Genomic DNA, 27,292 nt, shown 5'->3' on the forward strand with positions numbered 1-27,292 from the left:
CTTGTTTGTATGACCTCCAAGTGCGCGGGGCTTTGATGCAAGAATACGTTTTTGATCTTGCTTCACAAAGGTTGAGGCTCCTCTCATAAAATTGGTCCTTAGAACGCACTGCTCAAGATAACGATGCGACGCTTGGCTCTCTCAAAGCACAGGAAGCGTCTGCCTCATCCCACTGATCTTGTGTATATATATATATATATATATATATATATATATATATATATATATATATATATATATATATATATATATATATATATATATATATATATATATATATATATATATATATATATATATATATTAAATCCATTTAATCTTTGTTCTAAATTCTTACTTAATTAAATTAATTAATTTTTTAATTCTAGATTAAATCAATTTAATCTTTGTTGTGGAGGAGCGATGCAGAAGTGTTTCAGAATATACTAATTCCTAGTTGGGCGGTGACATCCCACGCACTCCACACAGAATGAGCGCGAGCGGAACTCCGGCTGCCGAGTGTCGCGTGTCCCTGACAGCTATCCACAGTTTTCACACAACGAAATTCAGAGTGCCAAAAATTCCCTTCCGCGGAGAAAATAAAGTCAGAATAAAAATGTATAGTGTGGGGAGGCAGGGGTGAGGAGTGACGCTCCGCAATGATGGAGGAGGAGGAGGAGGAGGAGGAGGAGGAGGAGGAGGGCACTGACAGAGGCGAGAGGGGGACGAGTGGATGAGAAGGAATAGAAGGATAAAAGGTATATAATAATGGCAATGATGATGATGATGATGATGACAATGATGGTGGTGGTGGTGGTGGTGATGATAATAAAATAAAGAAATAATGACAAAAATGGCTGAAAAATGGCTGAAAAGAATAAACCACGAAAATAAGCATGCTTTGATTAAGAGGAAGAGGAGGAGGAGGAGGAGGAGGAGGAGGAGGAGGAGGAGGAGGAGGAGGCGACGGCGTGACGGCTGCACTGGAAAGAAGCAGAAGCGGGAACGCATAGGCTTATTATTCTCACAAAGTCAGAATCAAGTAAGTGAACTGACACAACACGAGTAGCAACAAATATCTGTTTTATTTCAGAAGCGTTCGCTCGTGTGTGTGTGTGTGTGTGTGTGTGTGTGTGTGTGTGTGTGTGTGTGTGTGTGTGTGTGTGTGTGTGTGTGTGTGTGTGTGTGTGTGTGTGTGTGTGTGTGTGTGTGTGTGTGTGTGTGTGTGTGTGTGTGTGTGTGTGTGTGTGTGTGTGTGTGTAGGTGTGGGTACGAAAGAAAATATTTGCAAGTACACATAAAAAAAGAACATAAGGATATTTTTTTGTCTTTTCTAGGTTTTGAATGTGTGTGTGTGTGTGTGTGTGTGTGTGTTGGGGGGGTACGAAAGTAAATATTTGCATGTACACAAAAAAATAACAAGTTTATTTTTTGTCTTTTCTATGTTTTGAATCAATCTAAGAGACTTTAATATAAGAATTAAGCATTTTTGGAGTTGTAAGCGATTAATGAAGCAGCAAATATCCATAAGTGAATAGATTCCTATCACCAGAATCACACTTGCATTTCCAGGAGGCAACAAATCACATTAGCACACTCATCACTCACTGTCAGTCACCATGCGCTATACTGGAGCCGCTTCACAATTATAGGAATGCATGCTTTTTATTTTTTATGAGGAGAAAATTGGTCAAAAAGCCGAGTTTTTTTTTTTTTCCTCCCACACTAGTTTGTACATTAATTTACTACGTATTGTTGTGTTTGAATACTGTTAATATTCTGTGCTGTACAATTATTACTGCCCGCTGGATGTACAGTGTTGTATTCAGTTCCCTTGTCACAAATTTCTGATTCATTTAAAGTTTTTTTTTTTATTTGAATTGATAAAATGCAAAACCTGACATGGAGTAATGCATTGAGATTTTTTTTTTTTTCAACAGAAAGAGGAAAAAGTTACAAAGGAAAGGAAAATAAGGTAAAATGTAAACTCAGAATCTTGTCCCCTCTCCTCTCTTTCCTCCCATTTATATCCACGATGAGAAGAATCTAAAAGTACCTAAACACATACGTCCTGTCTTCCCGTGCCTTAGCAAACACCTTCAGACACCTTCAACAAGACAGGTATGCCGGTATAAACTTTGTCTTTCAGAGGGAAGGCATTACTGTCACACTCCGTATCATTATTACCTGCTCGCTACCATCACTATCGCCTCACCAAGTCATTCCCAGTCTTTTCTTACCGTTATCACACGCGCCACAACCACCTGAGGTACCCGCCCGCTTCACTGACAAGTAGCGGCAAGGTATCTGAATTTTTTGCCTCATAAATTACCTTCCCAGTGCAAGAGGCTTTTTCTGTCCATTTAACTCAACAAAACTGGGCGAAACTAAACACTCTTCTCTTGCCTCGACAAACTCAACGCCCTCTATACCAGGTGTGTGTGTTCCTGTGCCTCCTCCTGCTACTGTACTCTTCAAGGCAAGTGGAAAATTTAACGGTGATCTCGCAAATTTTATGTCTTGGCATAAATATCTACTTTTAGCCTACTTATGAACGTGTATGAAAAGAAATGTACAATGCCCGACTAGAAAATGAGAAGAGTGTATTTGTGTATGTTCCGAATGTTTTAAAACCACAAGTTATTTCAGTAACCATCAAGACTCGTCAAGTACCTTTCACGCGACTGGAGACCGAGACTATCATTGTAAGTGGCTACAGATCCGCCGCCATTGTTATTCTGTCAGTGTTACTAAACTGAGTCGAATAGCATCGTTAGTCCCTCAACACCTGGAGAGTCTGCCTTGCTTCTATTATCATCGTTATTCTGTTCATCTTACTAAATTGAGTGGAGCAGCATCACTGTTCCTTCCACCACTCACTAAGAAGGCGAGTCTGACTTGCTTCTATTACCATTGTTATTCTGTTCATCTTACTAAATTGACAAGAGCAGCATCATTCCTTCTACCAACTCACTGAGAATCACTGGAGAATCACCTTGCTTCTGCTATCATTGTTACTTTGTTCACCTTAGTAAACTGAGCAGAGCAGGAACATTATTTCCCCCACCATCTCACTGAGTACCCTGGGGCGTCTTCCTTATTCAGTTCTTACCCTTTCATACACACTGAACTCCTTCTGAGAGACAAAATCAAGACCTGAGGACTACTCGCGACCTTAAGTGACCCTCTTCTCATTGAGATTCCTCCAGTGTTCGCATTTTTGGGGAGCGACATTTAGCGAGCTTTTGCCTCATTTTTGTTTTTCTTAATGCTCGGCTGACCTCCTTTTATTGTGTGTGTGTGTGTGTGTGTGTGTGTGTGTGTGTGTGTGTGTTTAAAGATAGATGGATAGACCAATAGTTGTTAGAATAGGCGTTCAGTCTTCTGCGCCTTCTTCAGTCATAACCATTGCAAGCATGTCTTCTTTCACTCCATCCATAAATCTCTTCTTCGGCCCTCCTCTCTTTCCACTGCCGGGTAGATCCATCTTTAGCGTCCTTCTCCCTACGTGCACCTCATTGCTCTTCTTGAGACGCCCTCACCACTTCACTTTTATGATTACTTAAACGCACAGCCCCTCAACAATCACGTAACCTCTCTATTCCCAATGCAAAGAAGCCGTGCTCACCAACCAGTCTCTTGCAATGTGCTGACTTGTATCCTTGAGCAGCCACGTCTTTGTTACATTCATACGTCAAGATCTTGTTCCCGTTTCTGTAATCTTCAAGTTACGATAAAGGATAATATTGGTCGTGTCCTGAATCTCGCTGCAGTTCACTCAAGCTCCCTCCGCCTCGTATCTCTTGTCTTCGTGTTCTCTTGTTCTTTCTTTCCTCGTCTTTATGTGGTATTCGCGTGTCGTGTTTCGGTAACCCGTGGCTATTTTTGGCACTCTCTCCCTCGTCCGTTGCTTCTCAGGTGGCTAATTTTAGTGCATTGCCTTAGTTAACACCAATTTAACATCGCCTGACATCAGATGCTCTCGCCAAAAGCAAACACAACGTCCTGAAATTTGGACTTGATTCAATTTTCGTCTCTGGAGTTTTACATTTTCTTTTCTCCTAAAGATTTAAGTTTGCGTCACAACTCAGCAGGCGGGGTCGCTAGGGTCGTTAATGCAACAAGACCTCGCAGTCCCCGGTAAAGAAGGAGCTCATGATTACACACACACACACACACACACACACACACACACACACACACACACACATTATCTGACAAACAGGCAAAAACCAACAAAACACAAACATACGCACAAAACCGAATTGCGTAAATTATACAATCATTAAACACGACGCAGTTTCAATTACTGGGGCGTGATTAACTCAAACCACCAGAGAAATGACACCTAAATTTGGCAGGAGGTGCGGGAATCGACCCAAGCGGTGTTAAATGGCGGGCCGCCACTCCACTAAGGGCGCGCGCACTGCCTCACGTTTCAAGATAAATGTCGACAGCTTTGTAATTAACCTCTACAAACGACCTGTGCCTGTTTCCCGCGGGGCTTCGCTTTCCTGAAGACTTGAAGACCTGAAGACGTTCTCTCTGCTTTCCGAACATTACCTGACGCACATCCTCTCCCTCTTGAATGCATTACGGAAGTGATAAGAAGATAAGAAATGAGATGGTTAGGTCACGTAGTAAGAGAAGACCAGGAAACCAGTTGAGATGAGAAAATCGAGACGAAAACTGAGAGTGAGATAGAGGGACGGCATTGTGGTAGAACTGAAAAGGATGGGAGTCACAGAGGAAGATACAAGGGGCAGAAACATGGCGCTAACCAACCCTTCTCACTCTAGGGAAACAGAGAAAGGAGAAAAAGAAGAAGCGGTAGAAAGATGCAAGGAACTAAAACAACAGGAGGAGACTTGTACATGGCGCTAACCAACCCTTCTCACTCAAGGGAAACAGCGAATGGAAAAGAAAAGACCCTCTCCCCTCTCTCTCTCTCTCTCTCTAGGCTACAAAAACCGTATGGCTCTATCCAGTCCACGATCTCTAACTAGTCAGTCCATCGTCTAAACTAAAGATTCGAGCTGTAATGCGTCTTACCTCTCGTTATGCAGGCTGGGAGTGGCGAAGGGGCAACGGTGGGAATCCTTTATCACCTCCCTCCATTCCCGCCCGTGTTCCCTCGAGATTCAACCATAAACCTGTAGGGAAGGAGGAAAAGACCTTGGTAATGAGGGAAGGTACGAGTCTCTCTCTCTCTCTCTCTCTCTCTCTCTCTCTCTCTCTCTGCTATTCATCACTTCTTAATGTGCTTAATGGAAGAAAATTTCCTGAATACCTGAAAAGTAATCTGACTTCCACAGCCTTGCTAAGCCAAAATGTTCATCAGTCACTCCCTACACACCTTAACTCCATGATTCTATGCCTCACTTTCTCTATTAATGGGGGTATTTCTCTATTTTTCATGCATACCTAAGAAGTAGTCTGAATTCATCCTCGTTCTTGCCACACCAAAATGCCTGTGATTCACTTCCTACATATCTTAACTCTATGACTTTTTGCTATATCACCTCCTCTATTAATGGAGATATTTTAGACGTGATATCGTGAATTTTGGATAAAGATTCTTGGCTTCGGTTCTCCTCGTCCATCGGGGCAAAGACGGAGCCTCCTAACGAAGAACTCTGGACATGGCATTTGGGAACTGCTACCCTTCCTACCTTGCCACCGTGGCCAGGATTCGAACTGGACCCCCAAAGTCTGCGGTCCCACTGTACCACGGCGGCCACGGATGTGTGAGTTTAAGCTTTATCTATACGCAATTCACCCGAAATAATTACTTGTTAGTGAATGCTGCCTACGGAATATAAGAGAAGAATAGTAATGATAATGTCGTCCATTCATGTGTGTGTGTGTGTGTGTGTGTGTGTGTGTGTGTGTGTGTGTGTGTGTGTGTGTGTGTGTGTGTGTGTGTGTGTGTGTAGTCACCAGTCAATGTCACAGGAGGGATTCAAGCCAAACTACCTTATGTGGATCTTCTATACTCTCTCTCTCTCTCTCTCTCTCTCTCTCTCTCTCTCTCTCTCTCTCTCTCTCTCTCTCTCTCTCTCTGCTAGATCCATCTCCAGCATCCTCCTTCCCATACACTCATCTCTCCTCTTAACACAGCCACTCCACCTCAGTCCACCTCAGTGTCGCCTCTCCACGTACTAGCATTGCACCGATCACAAAGGAAGGAATCCATTTCGAAACACAGCATTGACTGGCCTGTAAGAAACGTTTCCAATACCTTGCGTGAGGTGAAGAAATGAACACGACACCGCGAAGCCCAGAGGATCTATCGAGTGTCGTGAAGCACCAGTGTATTGTGGCTTTAGTCGTGAGGGGCTTTATTTCCTTATTTATGCATTTTCTTTGTCCTCCATAAACAAGGTCAGACATTTATTGGATTTGGTGTCAATTTGGCTAACAATTTTAGTAGTGGCTGTGCCGGTTGCTCGTATCTTTTAAGCTTGAGAGAGAGAGAGAGAGAGGAGAGAGAGAGAGAGAGAGAGAGAGAGAGAGACTGTTCCCATACACCACACATAATAGAAATCCCTGATATTTACATGTTTTTATTTTTTTTTCACGACAATTTCAATTTTTCAATGACAAAGTATGTATAGTATCTTATCATTCATTCCAGCTTGAGTTGTGAGGCTTCGGGCGAACGCAAGGACGGGCAATGAATCAGCGTCTCTCTCTCTCTCTCGCTCTCTCTCTCTCTCTCTCTCTCTCTTGCGGCTCTCGTGCGGCTTGCTGAGTTATTGGCTTAATTTTTGGTGGGGAGCTGAGCAGATTAATTAATATAGCTATCAATAACCAGAAAGTTATCTCGCTATTTATGCAATCAGGCTGAGTGGCACAAATTATTACCGCGGATTAGGGGCAGAAGGAACAGAAGGAGGAGGAGGAGGAGGAGGAGGAGGAGGAGGAAAGTAACCACAGGAACACAAAGGATGAACAAACAACGCATGCAAAGTTAGCAACACAATATTAAGTTTAATAAAAGTTTCCCTTCCCTCGCAAACCTTACTCTTCTCTGTGTTGTTATGGAAAAGTCTCTCTCTCTCTCTCTCTCTCTCTCTCTCTCTCTCTCTCTCTCTCTCTCTCTGACAGTGTGTTTTCAAAATGCTCGCGTCAACTATTCTTTTGCCACGGTGGGTATTGTTAAAGGAAGGAAAAGAAGCAGCGAATAAAAATCTCTGTATATCCACAAAGTCACTCGTTTCAGAGCCCCACGCTCTCCCCCACAAGCCTTGGCCTTCGTTACACACACGCTCTCTCTCTCTCTCTCTCTCTCTCTCTCTCTCTCTCTCTCTCTCTCTCTCTCTCTTTCGACATGTAAAGTTTGGAGCATTCAAACAAGCGGGAAAAGAAAATCCACGGACGTGAAAATTCTCTAAGGGCACCAAGCACTGATGAAAATTAGACAATTACAACTAAACGGCAGAGAGACGCTGGCACAACACACTCCATGGCTTATATCACGTGCTAAATGTATCGTTAGATATAAGCTAACGAAATTACGTATTGCCTAGTTTGTACTACTTGAGCACAGCCTGGCTCGAGGTTCTAGATAAGTTTTATAGTACAGGAATTAGGTTTCAAGACATTTCTCCTCGTTATTCTGGATATTCTCTTTGGACAGCTCTTCTTTTTTTTTTTTTTTTTTTTTTTGACTTGGCATCTTCAGTGGGCCTCTTTTTTTTTTCCGCCGTCTATGGTTGCCCTTTGCCAGAAACTGCTCTCAGAGCAGAAAAAATACACTGTAAGGAGATATTCACGGTATGCATTTATCATATCAAAGCGGAAACACATACACATAACAAGCAACTTTTTTTTTCTTTTTTTTTTTTTTTTACTCTCTCGAACGCTTCACTATCCTGGGTGGCGGTTCCCTTCCTCACACCAACCCGACGGGACACACACAATCGTGAGCCGTCCCTTAGACTAGACCAGCTAACTTATAAATGTGGCTTCACTTGACCCGGTAACCTGAAGCGGCGATTGTGGCACAGGGTTGTCACGGGAATCTGCCATGCATATTCAAACTGAGAGCTTTTGGTGTAATCCACTTGTTTGTAGGTTTCCTGGGAAGCATAACTCTGGAATACAAAGGTGATGCGTCCAGCCTTCAGTACCTATCGTCATCACGCCACAGTAATTCCTCAGAACTTATTATATACGAGTATGTACGTAGGAGAGGCTGTCTGATGTTATTTGCGTTAACATGAGCACCATAACTCTGGAAGGAAAGCCAGTAAGTTTTGCATTCCATTCCTACGGTGAGCATACGACGAATATTCAAAATGTACACCGATGAAAGCATAAGAGAAAGCTCACTGGTGTCTGGTGTTACAAATTGCGTTTATCTTAGTAGTATAACTCTGGTGGAAAAAAAAGAAAATTTAACCTTTCATCACTAAGAAGACCATACGAGAAACCTACAGAACTATACGAGTGAAAGCATAAGAGAACGGTCACTGAACCCTGCCATTACTAAGCCCGCTCACTACACAAGTACTACCTCCAAAACAGGCGATTTTATCATCAATTCAGTACGCAGGCGAAGGATTCAAGTGCAACTGTGGCAGCTAAAACCGAGCGAACTGTCCGATAAGGCAAGACCGGTCGACCGCATTCTTTTCCGCAATTCCAGTGTTCTAAATCTATCACGACATGTTAAAAAGGGCTGAGAAATCCTCCGGTCTGGCCCAGCATGGGAGAGAACCATTGTTACAGCAGGTGGTGGCGGTGTAAGCTGGCTGGCACTTGAGACGCAATTTATTACAACCTTTTAGGGGCAGAGAGAGAGAGAGAGAGAGAGAGAGAGAGAGGAGAGAGAGAGAGAGAGAGAGAGAGAGAGAGAGAGAGAGACATATAGACAGGCAGAGGGAGAAAAGGTCTAGTTTATGGAAGTGTTATTGGCAGGCAGGCAGACAGACAAACAAATGGACTCACACAAGCACAATGACACACACACACACACACACACACACACACACACACACACACACACACACACACACACACACACACACACACACACACACACACACTGCATTCTGTTACAGGGTACTACATTAATATTTTCCACAGCTAAAGTTGAAAGTTAAAAATGAAGAGTGGCAAGAAGGCCATAAATATTACGAAATTATGAGAGAGAGAGAGAGAGAGAGAGAGAGAGAGAGAGAGAGAGAGAGAGAGAGAGAGAGAGAGAGAGAGAGAGAGAGAGAGAGAGAGAAGGGGGGGAGAAGGAGGGCAGGCAGAGACAAACAGACAGACAGACAGACAGACAGCAACAGGGAAGAGTAACCTTGCACACTCTCGTTGGAAAAGAAATTGACACAGTGGTTGAAGAATGCTGAAAACTGTTATTTCCCTCAGTGACTTCGGAAAAATATATTCCCATCTTCAAACAGCAGAAAATTATTCCACCGTAAAACAGAAGGTCTTGCTCCCACGTCTGCCGTGAGAGAGGTAAGAGAGGAAGGGATCTGGCCAATGAGAGAGAAGTATAGTAAAATTCTTTCTACGTGGGGTGCTGTGATCATTGCATTACCATGTCATAGTAAAGACACAAGAAAAATACGTACGAAAAATGAGAAGCACAGTAAAATTCTTTGTGCATACATCTACTATGAGAGATAAGGAAGGAAGAGGAGTGGGCAATGAGAAATAAGCACAGTAAAATTCCTTGTGCGCCGGCGTGTTGTGGTAACATTAGGGTGTTACAGAAAAGCCACACAGAACAAACTACATAACAAGAGAATGAGAAGCACGGGGAAATTCTTTGTATATCTGAGGATTATGAGGATTCACTTTCAATATTTTATAGAAACATCTACCACATTCTTACACGCCTCAGAAAATATACCAAAAAATCAAGGAAATTTTTTTTATAATGAACACTAAGAAAAAAACAACCTCAAAAACAATATGTAACATTGCTCGTAGAGACTCAAAATTATGTATTACAAGCAATTTAACTAAGAATTCATCGTCATTCCGGTCTAGTTTGTGTTCTACTTTCAGCAGGGATTCCCATGTTCATAATTCAGATCTGTATCTACAACTGTGTAAGATAAACACGCTTTTCCCTTGATAATGCGATTCATATCTCTGGAATTATCCCTAATGTCTATAATAAACTGTGATGTTAATTGGAGGCGTTACTTGCTGCTATTAATCATATTTTTATTTCTCCTCAGGCACTTGTGTAAGAAACTTCGTATTATATTTTATTTTTCAGAGCACCACTGCCGTTGTAACTCAATATATTTCCTCATGTGTCGCAGGTATACTTTTCCCTTCCTTTTCCTCCTTTGTTTAGAGCGCCTTCGTATAAAATGTAAGTTGTTACCGCCGTTACTCTGCTACCTCTCATACTCCTTCAATGGCCGCTGTCGTTACGAAGTTAAATTAACGAGCCAACTTTCACACCAACAATAACTTCACTCCCGTCTTCCTCGCCGTACCCCCGTTCCACCTCCTTTCCTTTCCCTTTTCGCTCTCACACTCAACACGAACAAAATTCTGAGTTCATTAAAGCAACAAACAAGTTTAAGGCATTTTTCCCTGTCTTTTACCCTGAGACGCCTACACCCCGCCTGCTAAACTCGCCTCCATGACTATTACACGAGCCACTCTCCCCAATTGCCGGCGTCTGCTGAAGTGTTTCTGTCTGCAGGCATTACTGTGTGATATTTTACCTCACTGCCTCGCACGTGCTGACTGGCGGCAGACAAGCACTGGGTAAGAATATTAGATCAATATTCTTGACAGTACGACACAGTTATTTATTTAATTCCCACCGTGAAACACATACACCCGATGTTTTCACGCAAACCGTTCTTCTGATCTTGCTAACTGTGTGCCTCTCCTCCTCAAAGTATCTATTCTGCCACACTCACTTCCACTGTGTCTGGCGTTTTCTGTCAGTCTAAAATCCTGTGATCGCTTTGAAATCTATCACTTGTTCAGGTTTTGCACGCAGGCTGTCAGCAGATCAAAAGACTGAAGGTGGAGGGAAAATGACAAAAATTGTGGATAAAAGACTTCTTCTTCTTCGTCTTCTTGATGTTGCAATGTGCTCTGTGAAATCAATCGTGCAGGGAGGTGATGGAGAAATATTATTCTCTTATGAGTACAAAAGAAAGGGAATGCCACACAATGATATAATTTTCTCTCATGGAAGATAAATATGAGAGGGCAAAAAGAGACTATTTTGCATGTGGACAGTTCCTTTGATTGCAGTTATTTGTCAGCGTGATGCGTGCAGAGCAGTAGAGAAGTAGTGTAGGGTAACAGAACAGTTTGTACAAATACAACAAAATCTCTTTCTATTCAAGTGTTGCAGCAAGGAAAAAGTATTTTCGCCTTTCGAGAGTGTCCTTTGAGTTGTCAATGTAACACGCAGGCAACACACCAGGGAGCAGGAAAGCAGTCACGGTATTAGGATAGTTTGTACACGTGCAATACAAGCTCGTTCTGTTTAAGCGTTGCAGCAAGAAGGGGAGGAAACACGTGCTTTTGATTACGTACGGTCGAGGAGACAGGGTGTATGTACAGCTCTACCCCCGTGAGTCAGGCTAAAAATACATCCACTCGTATTCCAATTAGTTTGAACAGTGAATGAAAAAGAACGCCTGCTCTCAATTATAACCTCATTACTGTGTTCCATTAATTTTGAAAGACGTGACCGAGACAATTAACATGATGTGAATAATGAAGTAATATTGAGAGGGTCGTCTCAGCGTTACTTCCTTATCATAGGGACAGAGGAGGGAGTGTTTGGTACTTACAATATGACTGCCGTGATTAACAGTACAGTGACTACCATAAGCATTACTAAAACTAATTCTGATTCTGGGAGAAGAGAGGTCATTTCAAGGTTACTCTCCTATTATGGGGAGTGTCGAACTTACAGTATGACTAACTGGTGGGATTAGCGATACGATCACTATCATAAGCATTACTAAAAAAAATATGAATCAGCAAGCATTCTTAAACATATTTCAAAGTCCCTTCCTTGTTATGGAGATGCACGAACGAATATTTGGCACTTGCAATATGACTAACACCTGTAATCAGTAATACGATGACTACCATAAACATTACCAAAATCAATTCTGAATCGGAAAAGCTTTCTTAAACACACACACACACACACACACACACACACACACACACACACACACACACACACACACACACACACACACACACACAGAGGACTGAGACACAATGAAATGACTGCAGGCAACTTGACCCGCACTCGACTTAAAGACAACACTCGTGCCTTCTTCCCTTCCCAAGCACCTTCACCTCTCTAACACTTTGCATTATTGTCTCTTTTCATTAACTAGCACTCACTGGGGAGCAAGAGAAGGACGAGGAAGAGAAGAACGAGGAGGAGGAGAAGGAGAAAGAGGAGGAGGAAGAGGAAGAGGACGAACATCTGCGTGTGTCTCAGATTATGATTCCGTTAATTATTCTCTTTCTCTCTCTCTCTCTCTCTCTCTCTCTCTCTCTCTCTCTCTCTCTCTCTCTCTCTCTCTCTCTCTCTCTCTCTCACCATCCCGCCACTCCTCCCCTGGCCAGATCACATGCAAGATACAAAAAGTTCAAGGGTGGTTGGCTCACGAGTAAGGCAAGTCAGTGACCTACATACTCTACCTCAGCTTGGCACACACACAGGAGGTGACAGTGGTGGTGATGGTGGTGGTGATGGTGATTAGGTAGCGGTGCGGTGTTGTGTTGTCATGATGATGAAGAAGGTAATACTAATAATGGTGATGATGATGAGTGTTTTTTTTTTTTTTAATGATAATGCGTTTTGAGTCCTTCTTTTTTGTCAGTCTATATTAAGTTTTAGTACATAAGAATGAAGGAAAGCCTACAAGAAGCCACTAGGTCTACACGTGGCAGTTCCTGTACAAAATATGCGCACCTACTTCCACCAGTCATCCCCTTCCATAACGAGAACAGAAAGCTTTGTCGTAACGCAATTTCCAAGAAGATAGAAACAAGTGGAAAATCCCCAAGAAAAAGCCTACTTAGAGTTTAAAATTACCACGATCATTTATCACAGTGCATTCGACGTCCCACAAAGAGAAGCCCTGAGCTCTGCAAGACATAAGAATACTCCTGGACTTAGTGTAGATTTGCACTCATGTGGTGAGCGGTAATCCCTGCAGGAAGGCCAGTGTTTTAAGAGGCGGTGCAGTGTGAAATAGCGGCTCGGGGATCGTACACTTAAGCAAAATTAGGTGTACAAAGGGCGGGGGCTTTGCGGGGCTTGTAAAAATGAAGTGGCCCGTTGTTAAGGTGAATAAATAAATAAAAAGGTTAGTTGCGTATTTGTAGGAGCAGTTGCCGGTATTTCGTTTTGTAATAATGAGCCTGACCTAATGAGAGAGAGAGAGAGAGAGAGAGAGAGAGAGAGAGAGAGAGAGAGAGAGAGAGAGAAAGAGAGAGAGAGAGAGAGAGAATATCTTTCCATCTGTGTATGTATTTATGTATCTGTCTGTCTGTCTGTCCAGCCTATGCTTATCTGTCAGTCTGTCTGTTTCATATCACCCCCCCTCTCTCTCTCTCTCTCTCTCTCTCTCTCTCTCTCTCTCTCCTCTCTCTCTCTCTCTCTCTCTCTCTCCTTCGTTAAGGTAATTATTGCAAAACAAACTACGCATTCTACTGGTGCTAATGAGTGTGCAGTTTTTCCCGCTTCACGTCGACGAGTCAAAGTTGCTGTACCCACACTTCGCATTTCACTCGCCTTGAATAAAAGCTGTCAGGTAATATACTACTTTTTTTTTTATTATTCTTTTTCTTTAAGTCGTTTTGAACCTTAACTTTTGACACTAAAGATTTTTTTTTTCCTTTTTCTTTTGTTTCCTGAGAGCACTGGATAGGAAGTAATATACAGAAAACTCCATACTTGATGAAGCTGTTTTCCTACCTATATTTCTAACAAAATTAACAAAAAAGACATCTGCCGCGGTGTGCTGCTTCCCTCTCTGAAGGGAGAGGGTTGTGGGGTGCTGGTGGCTTGGTGGTGGCGGGGGTTGGGGCGGGCAGGTGAGATGTGGTTGTTGATCGCTTGTTGATGTCGGAGATGGAGGTGGGCAGGTGAGGTGGGGGCGGCTGCGGGTGGTGGCGAGGGTGGGTGATGTGGGTGGGAGAGCGGCAGCGAGGTGGACTGAACACTGTCGTCCTCCGTAGTCATCTTGCTCAGCCGCTGGGATTTCTCTGATCCCCACCAGACCTGCCAGTGGGGGTGTGTTCACCAAACCCTCCTGCCAGTCAATCTTACTGGGCAGGGCGATGGTAGCCTGTGTGGTGGGGGTGGGGTGTGGAAGGGGGAAGCATGCTGGGTAACAAGGGCGAGGGAGTCCAGGATGCCAAGTGTTTCCAGCCGCACGCTTTGCTTCCTTTATGTATCCACGATGCCCTTGTAAGTGTGGAACTCACTCCTTTGCCTGAGGATCATCTCCACCAGGACTTCTGGGGAGTTAGACAGAAGCTCTTCTCGTACGGCGGTGTTCTCTCTCTCTCTCTCTCTCTCTCTCTCTCTCTCTCTCTCTCTCTCTCTCTCTCTCTCTGAGTAGTTACTGGAGAGCCAGCGAAACTCTGTCTCTGTCTCTCGGATTAGTTACTGGAGAGCCAGCGAAAGATGAAAGGTACAAGCTGTCCTGCCATTACAATTTTAACAAATTAATCGCAAATATCAGGATTTTGTCTATTTCCAAGAAGTCCTCAATTATCAGAAAGAGAGAGAGAGAGAGAGAGAGAGAGAGAGAGAGAGAGAGAGAGAGAGAGAGAGAGAGAGAGAGAGAGAGAGAGAGAGAGAGAGAGAGAGAGAGAGAGAGAGAGAAGGGGGACTACGAAGGGGGTGATAGGGAGGGGGGATATGAGAAATGTTGAAACAAGGAGGGAGTCAGGATAGGGAGGCGGACATGGAGTGTGGTTGAGAAAGGAGGTGTGGCTTAATTTACACGTCACGACCTTCTGGCCAATGATATTTACATTAAAATTCTTTCTTTGGGTACAACTCTAGCTAGATATAAGGGTAAGAAGGCTGCTCCATCAAGTAGGTAGCCGTCTGCACATCTTCACCTTAGAAAGAAGGAAAATAACGATAAATGAATAAGGAAATAAATAAAATAAATTACTACTACTAGTACTACTACTACTACTACTACAACTACTACTACTACTACTACTACTACTACCCACTGACTACTACTCTAACTTGTGGATCAGTGACTTACTCTTTGAAATGGGTTCGGAAATTATCGTAGGAATACTGCAAAATAAAAATAAATAAATAAATAAACAAATAAATACACAAGAAAACACTAAGGCTGTGGAATTGTTAAATTAAAAATTGTTTAAATTCCGGAATGAACCGAAGGGACTTTAAAGACAATACAACGCCTAGAATGAGCTGTTCCTTCGTCGTCCTCCACGCGTCCTTTTGCTCCTTCCCTTCCCTTCCCTTCCCTCCACGCCACTCCCGTTCCCATCTCTCCTGGCCGCTGCCAAAGCAGACATATATACAGGCAGAACACTTACGCCATGTAAGTTTCCTCATTCCCTGAGTAACAAGTGAGGTCATGCATCCCGCGGAGAAAAGATGGAATAAAATGTCTGTCGTAGGAGTGAAAGGACGGTGAGATGTGATGTGCCTTCTGCCTCACACGCCATTTTCATTTGCATTTCTATGGCTGCTCCTCCCCCCCCTCGCCTCTCGTGTGTTACAAACCCCATGTTTACCTCCTCTATTACTCTCCTTCTTCGATGAACGACACGACTCTTCGCCGTTGCATATGCATATGTATAATATAGACCAGCAAACTGTGAACTCCCTCCCTGCTCGTCTCTGTACTTCTTCCTACCTACGACTTAAACTCTCATCATTTTAGATATTCCTACTGAATATCTTCTTTAGTGGGCTTTTTTTTCATCCTTGTTGCCGTTGGACAGAGCCTCTCTTATATAAAAAGATGTTAAATCCGTAAAATAGAAAGATAGACAGACTCCATGCGCTCAATTTCGTCTCCTTGAACGAGTAGACACAAGGGCAAATGTTCCACGCGGGCTTCAGTCTACCGTCCCCTACAGATCCCCTCACACTCAATTACCGCCCAACCCCACAAGGAGACACTCGCTGGCCCCCGACAACCAAGCCTCATGATCCTGTTCAGTTTGCAGTTGGGTAACACGCTTGCAGGCACTCAAGCATTTCTCACCACACACGCAGTTAAAAAAAAAAAGATAGAATAAAATAAACAAAAGAATAAAAAGAAACAGAAGTGTCCCACTCCCTTCGCACACACAATAAAAGAGAGAAAAAGAAGAATAGACACACACACACACACACACACACACACACACACACACACACACACACACACACACACACACACACACACACAAAACCCAGGAAAGAGAAAAAGAAAACGAAGAAAGAAAGAAATGGAAAAAATTCACACACACAAACACACACACCCAACTACCGACCGCCCTTCCTCACCTACACTAAAATAAAAGAAAGAAAAACTGCACACACAAACCCACCCACCCACCCACACACACACACACACACACACACACACACACACACACACACACACACACACACACAAAGCAGCTCCTGTCACCAGTTCGTACGTGAGCTTGAAAGAGATGAAATTGTAGATGACGCTCCCCTGCTGGGTAATCATACCTTGCTGCCATCGCCTTTTTTCTCCTATAAAAGAAGAACCCAATTATCGGAAAACCAATATTTGCACCTATTTCCAAGCTGTCAGTGCTGCACAAGGCCATCAGTTAGGTGTGGTGGAGCGTGCGGGCGCGTCCGTGAGTTAGTTTGTCACAAAGCTCAACTGTTCAAATTAAATATTACTCCCCGTGGAGGAGGAAGGGAAGTGTCTAGGAATGCAGTGGTCAGTGTTAGCGCAATATTCAGGCATGGACAGCGCCCTTTACGATAGGAATTTACATATAAAACGCCTTGTTAATCTCTAATAACAGCGTACTTGCTATACTTACTGTATTATCGCCACGCCTTTCGCATCTTGCATCTCTATTGGTTCTCAGATAGAGTGGCAGGTGAGAGGAATGGTCTCAGTAATCAGATTGTTAGTGTCGAGCTATTACGGAGGTTTAAAAGATGATCAGACAAAATTATGGATGGGGGTGATGGCTGGAATGTTTCATAAAGGGATTGCCACGTGTAGGGCTGCTGGCTTCTTGCAGCTTCCCTTATTTTCTTATGTTCTTATGTTCTAGTAAAATAAAATAAGAGTTCTCGTGCTTACCAAGTCTTTAATCTGAGAAAAACAATGTAGTCTCCTATTTTTTTTTTTTTTTCCCACTTCAGTCTGTAGCTTATCCACGAGGCTTCAGCTCAGCTCACCTCTGAAACACCAATTGCAGAAACAAGGGCTTTCACTTTCATGGGAACGGATAAGCTAGTCGTACGTTTTATCTGTTATTTTATTTATTCATTTATTTATATCTACTTTTTTTTTCCCCAGTGCCCGCCGCGTTCCACTGCATGCTGGTTGCCGTCGATCGCTTCCAATTTTGAAGTCAGTTATTTTCGGATATATTTTCCGTTGTAAAATTGCGCCGGTCCACAATAATATTCGCTGAGTAAAGGGAGGAGCAAGAGAGAGAGAGAGAGAGGGAGAGAGAGGGAAGAGAAATGCAAACATGTCCAGTGTCCTGTCTCTACACGTGGCCAGGCAGTGTGTACGAGTATAAGAGACGGTAAGGGGCGAGCACCCTCTTCCGGACTCTCCGTGTGAAGTGTTGAGGTGCATATACTGAGATACTCCGCCCTTATGCCCTTAAGCTGTTAGGATTTAAGACTTTTATTTATCAAGTGAGAAAGTTAGGGATCTCTCTCTCTCTCTCTCTCTCTCTCTCTCTCTCTCTCTCTCTCTCTCTCTCTCTCTCTCTCTCTCTCTCTCTGAGCAATGAATATTCCAACCAGACCTCTGATTTAATGGCAGTTGACCACACACACACACACACACACACACACACACACACACACATACACACACACACACACACACACACACACACACAGAGAGAGAGAGAGAGAGAGAGAGAGAGAGAGGAGAGAGAGAGAGAGAGAGGAGAGAGAGAGAGAGAGAGAGAGAGAGAGAGGGGGGGGGGGGGTACTTGGAAGGAAGCACGGAAAGCACAAGGACATTCAGACAGACAGCAAAAACATACCAAGATAAAAAAACAGGAGCACACACACACACACACACACACACACACACACACACACACACACACACACACACACACACACATGAGCAAGTGACTTTATTCAAAACTCCAATCAGTGAAATGCTCCTGAGAATATGAGAACTGAATCAAGGCCTCAGAAGCAAACGTTGTCTAAATGATGCACCTCAGTCAGAGAGAGAGAGAGAGAGAGAGAGAGAGAGAGAGAGAGAGAGAGAGAAGAGAGAGAGACTGATTGACTGACTGAGCTATATTTGGCATCGCAACAGCAGTAACGAAAGGAAAAAAATGCCAGAACATGAAATGAAGTGCGGCTAGAGAGAGAGAGAGAGAGAGAGAGAGAGAGAGAGAGAGAGAGAGAGAGAGAGAGAGAGAGAGAGAGAGAGAGAGAGAGAGACCCTGCTGCTAGTCATCACGTGTATTTATTTGCTACCAGAGTTCTGCTTATGGTTTCTCAATATCTCTAAGTTTCCTCCACGCTGCTGTTCTTTCCTCACCGCTCGCGCAGGGAGGGCAGGGGCGGCCGGCAATATATCTCTGGGGATATTGCCTGGAGTGACGCTTATGGGATCATGAAATAAAGACCTGAAACGCCCATAACCACCTTCATATATATAGAAAACCGCAACCGGAACGCACTGGCTCGCCTACAAAAGAGTCAAGGTTATCCATAATACCAAGCACGTTACTGACAACTTTTTAAAGGGATCTGTACTTTCACTAGAAGATAATGACACAATACGGCAAGCTTCACGAAGACACCAGACCTACACGTGGCAACCCCCAAAGCATTACATTACTGTTAAGTCTTAAAGGAATTTGTACTTTCACTAGAACATAAAATAAATTGCCAGAAGCCATCAGGCCTACACGTGTCATCCCTGCACAAAACAATCCTACTTCCAGTTATCATCTCCATCTAAAAATTCATCTTAGTCTTCTTTTAAAGCTCTCTATTGACTCTACACTAACAATTACTCTTGGTATCATGCACAGAGGGACAAAATAGTGATCTCTGTCCACGTTTGCACCTGGTTCATATTTATCTTGCCTAGATGAATAGGTCCCCATACTGCTTGTCACTGAATATAAGTTGTTTGTTTTAGCCGCTATCCTATCCTGCCTCCCACGGCCCCCTCACCCGCTCTCGCTTCCCATTCTAGTGTACAATAATCGGTTAGTCCCTTGTTGATAATTATATTAATATGGGTGTTCTAGCCTGTGATACTTGCATTGCTTCTTCGTATTTGTAAAAAAAAGATTTCTTGGCGTTATTGGTTTCCTACACACACACACACACACACACACACACACACACACACACAGGAGCAAGTAAGCAAGCAAGCAAATCTACACACGCAAACATTTCCAACACTCAACCAAACACAATTCCAAGCACAGGGAAGAATGCAGGGAGGAACGAACCGACAGATAGGCAAACACACACACACACACACACACACACACACACACACACACCACACACACACACACACACACAAGGAAGTTGTGCAAATACGTAGGAAACAACCATTACGGAAAGAAACGGTAGCACTAGCGATCAGCGGCTCGTCTTGGAGAGAGAGAGAGAGAGAGAGAGAGAGAGAGAGAGAGAGAGAGAGAGAGAGAGAGAGAGAGAGAGAGAGAGAGGTATTACTGGCAATAACCTGAGCGTATGTTGGAGTTTTAACAATCCCAAGCAAGTGGCGGCGAGATACGCGTAATCATGGACTTAGTTACTACTGGGGGAGGAAAATATTAGTATTCTGTCTATCTGCCTATTTGTATTAATTTTTTATCTCTTCTTGGTAGTTTTTAAAGCACAAAAACACGCGGGGGACTTCCTACCACACAACGATGAAGGGAATATATTTTTAAAGGACTATTAACTGTTAACCAAGAGGAGGCATCGGTCGATAGTCCTCACCACTCGTCGCGGGGGTGCCATCATTTCATTTCCCTCCTTGATTAGGTAAATTGGCTTTGGATTACCAGCGCCACTCCTGCAATACAATTTACACTATCCGTAACACGAGTCAGCATGCCTTTATATACTCCACGTATGCGTCGTTATCAAAACAAATGGCTGATTTTCCTACATATGCTTGCTTTTTCATCGCTATTGGCAGTCTTCGTTGGTCGTTTGCGAGAGGCAGGTGGTGGTGTGGGGTACGCGCCACTGACTTGTCTCTCCGCCCATCGCCTGCCGTCCACACAAGCAGGACGTAAGATGAGTACTGTGCCAGAGGAGCGGGAATCCTGGACCAACAAACCAATCAGCAAATCAACACGTTTTTACTGGTGTAACTTCCATCAGTTAATCAATACGTTTTTACTGGTGTGACTTCGCTGCTGAAACTACTGCACTAAAACCCCCTACAATTATTTTTCAAATGTTAATTAACCATTTTCCATCGCTCGACTCTAACATCTGGTGACGCGTGCGGCCGGGAGAATATTTATCACGCTCCCGCAATGCATTACCGGCGGCCAAGGGTGACAGGTACAGCCGCTAAAACGTTAATCGCATAACTTTTAAATTACCTTCCCATTTACCATCACATTTGTGCTCCGATGTGCTCTTGGTCCATTTGCAACAATACTCCAGCATATTTCGCTTAAAAAAAGGTGATTTATGAAAGGATCCGAATGCTCCGTTTCAAATTTTCTTTTCGTTTTTGTTCTCTCTCTCTCTCTCTTTTTTTTTTTTTTCTCTCTCTCTCTCTCTATATTTTTTTATTATATTTGTCGTCGCCACTGAAAGGCTTGTGGAGTCCCGCCCGCCGCTGCACCAAACGTGATGTAAGAGTCTTATGCCTTCATTAGTATTCCAGAGAGACATGTGCATGGAGTCCAGCGGATTTTCACTTCCCGGTACATTATACATTACTCGCCGGCACGGACTGGAGGTACTGATGGCAAAAATATGCATGACAAAACGTTGAAAACTGCAGAAACATTAAGCTTCTGCGAAATTTCACTTAAGGGGTAAGTGAAGTTGTGTTTTGTCAGTTTTGTTTTTTAGAATACATTGCAAGTGACAGATCATTACATAAAAACATAAGAACATAAGTAAATAATGGAGTCTGCAAGAGCCCATCAGTCCTGCACGTGGCGGTCCCTTTGTAATACATCTATTTCCATCTATCATTCCTATGTATAAATTTGTCAAATGTTTTAAGGCTCTCTGTTGACTCAGCACAAACAACCTGATTACTGAGTCTACCACATTCATCTACCACTCCATCTGAGAACTGATTTCTTCTTATTCCTTTTTAAACGTAACCTTATCAAATTAAAACCTTTATTTTAAGTCCTATCCTGATAACTAACCTCAAGGATTTTGTTCGTCAGCCTTGTAATGTCCAATGTACCGCATATTAACCTCTATCAGACCTCCTCCTAACCATGCCTCTCTAAGAAATATATATTCATTAGGTAGCCTCAACGTAAAATGCAGTAAATACTGTCTCCTTTATTAAAATAAGTCATCCAGGTATTTTCTCAAAAGTATACAAACTACTCACTTAGCAAAATCTTTCATACTCACTACAGTTTATACAGCTTCATTTCCATTATTGCTTTCAGGTCACGTAACCTTTATTTGGCAGGCACGCGAGTCCCTCCTGGCTCCGGTATTGGACCATCCCAGCATATCTCAGGAGGGCATAATGAAAAGTCGGCGCGATAACGTAATAAACACTGATAGCTTCGCGCCAGTTTGGGTATCGTGGGTCATGGTTCGCGAGGCCACACACACTGATGCTGCTGAATAATCATGGGAGTTTCAGCAGGATTTTGTGTGGGGACTCCGGGACTCTTGGGAAAAATGATGTGGCCATTAAAATAAAGTATGCGTGTATATATTTTTTTTTTTTTTTGTCGGTCGTATGAATGTGTGGAGTCACTCAGCAATGAAGCTGTAGTAATGGAACAAGTAGTATTAATAGTGGTAGTAGTAGTAGTAGTAGTAGTAGTAGTAGTAGTAGTAGGGACTGCCACGTGTATACAGGGACTGCCACGTGTAAATACAGGGACTGCCACGTGTAATCCTGATGGCTTCTTGCAGCTTCCCTTATTTCTTATGTTTTTATGTTCTTAAGTAGGAGTAGTAGTAGTAGTAGAAGTAGTAGTAGTAGTAGTAGTAGTAGTAGTAGTAGTAGTAGTAGTAGTAGTAGTAGTAGTAGTAGTAGCAGTAGTAGTAGTAGTAGTAGTAGTAGTAGTATTTGTTGTTGTTGTTGTTGTTGTTGTTGTTGCAGTAGCAAGAATGGGAGCAGCAGCAGTAGGAGCAGTGATATTCAAACAATAATAAAAACATTGATTCAGCCCCCCCCCCCACACACACACACGTAGCAAGGTTTTATCTCAGCTCAGAAGATATCATCGACACATATCCAATGAAAAGGAAATATCACCACACACACACACACACACACACACACACACACACACACAACGCCCAAAAAGTTACTGGTCACCCATCTTTTTGACAAAGACTGCTTAGCCATTGGTTCAAAAAATTCCTAAGTCTCCTTTCTTCTTTTTTTCAGCACGCGAATACTGTTAAAAGTCAATAATATGGAGGCATTTACTGTAATCTCTCTCTCTCTCTCTCTCTCTCTCTCTCTCTCTCTCTCTCTCTCTCTTGGTAATTGTTTTGACCAAAGTAAAAGAAAGAAAGGAAGAGAAAGAGAAAAAGAAAGGTTGACACATTTACTAAGAGGCTGCGTCGCTCCCGCCGACTGATGGATGTTACGCACTAGTCAACCTACACACCTCACTGGTAAACATAGTCGCTTTGGCTCTTTGTGCTTGTGTCACTGTATTTGTGGAGATGAATGGGTGTGTGTGTGTGTGTGTGTGTGTGTGTGTGTGTGTGTGTGTGTGTGTAAAAATCCTTAACTACAAATAACAGGAAAGTCTCAATAGGACTTTCACATTGAGAACATAAATCGCTACTTGTAACTGCTTTGAATTTCCTTTCCTTGCTCTTTACATCTTCTTCTTCTTCTTCTTCTTCTTCTTCTTCTTCTTCACGTTGTTCTTCTTCATGTTGTTGTTGTTCTTGCTCTTTCTCCTGCTCCTCCTCCTCCTCTTTTTCGATTTTGCTTTTGGTCAGAATCGTGTTGTATAATTTTTTCACCTGATTAATTCAAATGCTCAACTTTTTTCTTTTTTTTTCCCCTTGTGTAGAGCGTTTTTTGTTTCCCTCTTTCCCTCACTCCCTCGTTTCCTTCCTTTATTTTTTTCCCCCCAGGCGGTGTGTGTACGCACTCGTCCAGTTAAAGGTGAATGCAACGCTGAGGGAATGAGTGTGTTCCGGGAAGTGGGTTACAATGTGATGCACGCAGCAACATTCTCCGCCACACCATGCTCGGTACTGCAGGGAAGAGGAAGCGGCGTCACCATCATTACCATTGCCATCATTACCACTCCCACGATTACTACTGTACCATGCACCGCCGCCACCACCTCTGACTACGATCATCACCATTTGCAGTTTAACTGTTCTTGCTGCTACCACTGGGAAGGAAAAGAGACACGGAGAGAGGGAAAACACACTTGAAAAGGCAGACTACAAGTGCACAGCAGGGAAGGATTGGATGTAATGTAACCAAACCTCATTTCCATTACACTCTTTCTAAAAACCCTAGGAGTTTTTACAAGTACTAATTATAAAAGCTACAGAGATGGTTATATAGGTTTACATGGGCGTTTTATTCCTATTGACAATGTAAAATTCCTATTAAACTACCATTAGGAGCTTAAAAGCACCCTTGAAAACCCCATGAGCTTCCAGTAGAGCGTGTTAAGAGTGGTCGGGATAAAACGCCTAAACGTTTAAGGCATATTTTCTCATTTCACTTTGCTTTCCCTCCTTCAATATACTCAATCAGCCACCAAACCGTGCCATGAACACCCGGTCTCTCTAACCTCCCCAACTGTTAAGCACTGTTATGTTGATGAGTCAGCCTCCTAAACACAGGAACCAAACATAACGCCAGTATAGCCTGAAGCGTTCGCCATGCATCAGGTAGGCAATTCTCTGAAAATGTAACGCCTCCTCCATAGCTATGTTACGATTATTGAATTCACGGGCACGGTTTTACGGTAACGTCACGGAATGGGAGCAATCAGATGTAATCCAAATAAAAACACACTTTAGAGGTCAAGAGAGGAGATTCACTTCATACCAGTCGTCGCTACCTTCCTCCTTTCTACATAAACATTTGTCCATTCCATTTACAGAGGAGAAAGACTGAAGAATCCAAATTAAATCGATGTTACATGTCAAGGGAGGAGATTCACTTCATACCAGTCGTCGCTAGCTCCCTCTTGTCTTTCTACAAATCCCACACAGTCTCTTCCGCAACCTCCTTCACCTCTAAACTTCTTCCCTAATACATCCATCGACCAGCACACCTCCACCTCCACCTCTTCCACCTCCACCTGCCAAGTCACACTACCGAATGACCTCACAGGTAGTCCGACCTTTCGCCCTTCCTCTCCTCGTCCCTTCACTATTTGTTGCCAAAAAGTGATTTCAGTTTTCCGATTGACGTCAAAAAAATAATAAAATAAATACGTAAATCCATGAAATTCTGAAAAATTAAATGCTCGTCAAAATAAATAAGTAAATATATAAATGAATAAATAAATAAATAAATAAATAAATAAATAAATAAATAATAAATAAATAAATATATCAGGGAAAATGAATTACTGGTAAAATGAAATATCGCAAAATACAAATATGTTAGAGAGAGAGAGAGAGAGAGAGAGAGAGAGAGAGAGAGAGAGAGAGAGAGAGAGAGAGAGAGAGAGAGAGAGAGAGAGAGAGAGAAAAGGAAAGAAAAAATTTAAAAAAGACGAAAAATGACAGGAGAAAAGAATAAAAGAGAAGGAAAGGGGGGAGGATAAAGCAGGGGAGAAAACACTAGGGAGGAAAAAAATGAGACAGGAAAGATAAGACGAGGAAAGAAGAAGAAAAAGAAAGAGTAGGGAGAATGAAAAGAAGTAGAGAAAAGAGAAGAAAAATAGGAAAGGAGAGAGAGAAAAGAGGGAGCGCATGAAAGTATAAAGAAAGAAAGAGAGAGAGAGAGAGAGAGAGAGAGAGAGAGAGAGAGAGAGAGAGAGAGAGAGAGAGAGAGAGAGAGAGAGGGGAAAGGAGAGGTGAGTAAAGGAAGCTCAGTCAATATTCACAACAGCACCTGTGAAAACTAAATATGAGAGTAGGCAAACAAATACTACAATCGGAATATGTATCCTATGTGTGTGTCTTTCCTCGTACATGCATCTACACGTTCCTAAGTCCCTCATGGATTATTAAAGCGCCCCACGAAGGTTTCTCAAAGGCAAGGGAGTTATTTACGCGCCATGACACACCTCTTCTAAGATTTGTGAGGCAAAGAACCAATGAAACTGTGATTAACTGGGCGACTCTTCACAATTTTATCAATAGAAAGGAAGGAAACTAGAATAAAAAATGTGAATGGTTTGGAAAGTGTAGGATTGTGAAGCTTTGTTCATTATAAGGTGACGGTAAGCACATTCTTGGATAGTGAGCAAGCAGGTAAGCAGAGAGAGAGAGAGAGAGAGAGAGAGAGAGAGAGAGAGAGAGAGAGAGAGAGAGAGAGAGAGAGAGAGAGAGAGAGAGAGAGAGAGAGAGAGAGAGAGAGAGAGAGAGAGAGAGAGAGAGTGTGTGTGTGTGTGTGTGTGTGTGTGTGTGTGTGTGTGTGTGTGTGTGTGTGTGTGTGTGTGTGTGTGTGTGTGTGTGTGTGTGTGTGTGGGAAGGGGAGGGAGAAGGAAAGAAAGAGAGAGGATGCAAGAAAAATTCCATTACTTCAATTGTTGCCTCCAGTGTTTCCAGCAAAGTGGGTGTACTCCCTCGGAACGTGCGTGGGATTGAGGTCTTTGTGGAAAAAACAGCTGAGAAGAAATAACAATCAAATTCGATCCAGCGTAAAGTGAATGTGAAGGTTCCTTTTCCAGTATTTTTAGGCTGTCATCAGTGCCACCACAGATCCCCAGTGCCACAGAAAGAGATGTATACAGGTGCACAGATATATTGATTCTCTCTCTCTCTCTCTCTCTCTCTCTCTCTCTCTCTCTCTCTCTCTCTCTCTCTCTCTCTCTCTCTCTCTCTCTAATATAATCCGTAAGCACCGTTTGGCTAAAGACAATTTAACAAAGAGATGCCGATGCATATCTACATATACATGCTATATACAGATATATACAGATGCATGAAAACATTAATTTGTTCTTTCCCTCTCTGTCTTTCTAATATAAGCCATGAGCACAGTTTGGCTAAAGATAACCAAGAAAAAAAAGAATTAGGCGCTGCAGATACAAAACCACGTGCTTCATGAAGGGAGGAACTGATAAAAACCCACAAGGATATCACCAACTCAATGAAAATTCTTGCAATGTCTCCCGGGCGGACCAATGAAAGAGCGGGGCGTTTGAACATCAAGATTTCACAAAGGGCAAATCAGGAAGGAGTAGCTGCGAGAGTGGAGACACCCCTGGAGGTTCCTTCCTTGTGACAGACGCTGGCAAAGTTATTGTTTACGTTTACGAGTGACGCGGGGGACGGAAGGAAGGGATGCGTCTGTTCGTGCCTGACTTATCCTGCTGTTTACTGAGTGTCTTTGTCTCAGTGCTTTATTGCAGGATAAAGGGAAGAGCTTGCTTATCATATCTACTATAATATTTTACTCCTCACTTTTTGTACAAGACTCCACGAAACTCATCGCTAGACAGCGTAGTGATGTGGAGAGTGGCGTGACCTACACCGCGTCTTCGTCTCCAGGGCGTGACAGTAAGCCCGTGATGGAGGCAAGAGTGGCGGGCGTGTGATGGGCGTTCGTAGTGGTGTTTTGTCATTTGTTAAACTCGTCCTCGGCAGCGGTCACCTTTAATTCACAGCAGAGGAGTAGCGAACGGGACGAATTGTGCACTGCAACATTTGAACGATATGCGAGAAGGTTTGTGTGGGAAACGTTGGATCCCAGAGCAGCTCACGGTGAAGTCTTAACCTTAGGGG

At 43.0% G+C, this 27,292-nt stretch overlaps 1 long non-coding RNA gene across 1 annotated transcript in view; it reads right to left on the reverse strand.

Annotated features, from left to right (window-relative positions):
• Positions 1-27,292, reverse strand: part of LOC135097009 (uncharacterized) — a 45,281-nt gene that overhangs the window by 3,444 nt on the left and 14,545 nt on the right. The window contains exon 2 of the long non-coding RNA XR_010265279.1: positions 5,032-5,132. This is a non-coding gene — a long non-coding RNA (uncharacterized LOC135097009). The remainder of the gene's footprint in view (positions 1-5,031; positions 5,133-27,292) is intronic.

The sequence above is a fragment of the Scylla paramamosain genome, unplaced genomic scaffold, assembly GCF_035594125.1.
Source record: "Scylla paramamosain isolate STU-SP2022 unplaced genomic scaffold, ASM3559412v1 Contig11, whole genome shotgun sequence".
Taxonomy (NCBI): Eukaryota; Metazoa; Arthropoda; class Malacostraca; order Decapoda; family Portunidae; genus Scylla; species Scylla paramamosain.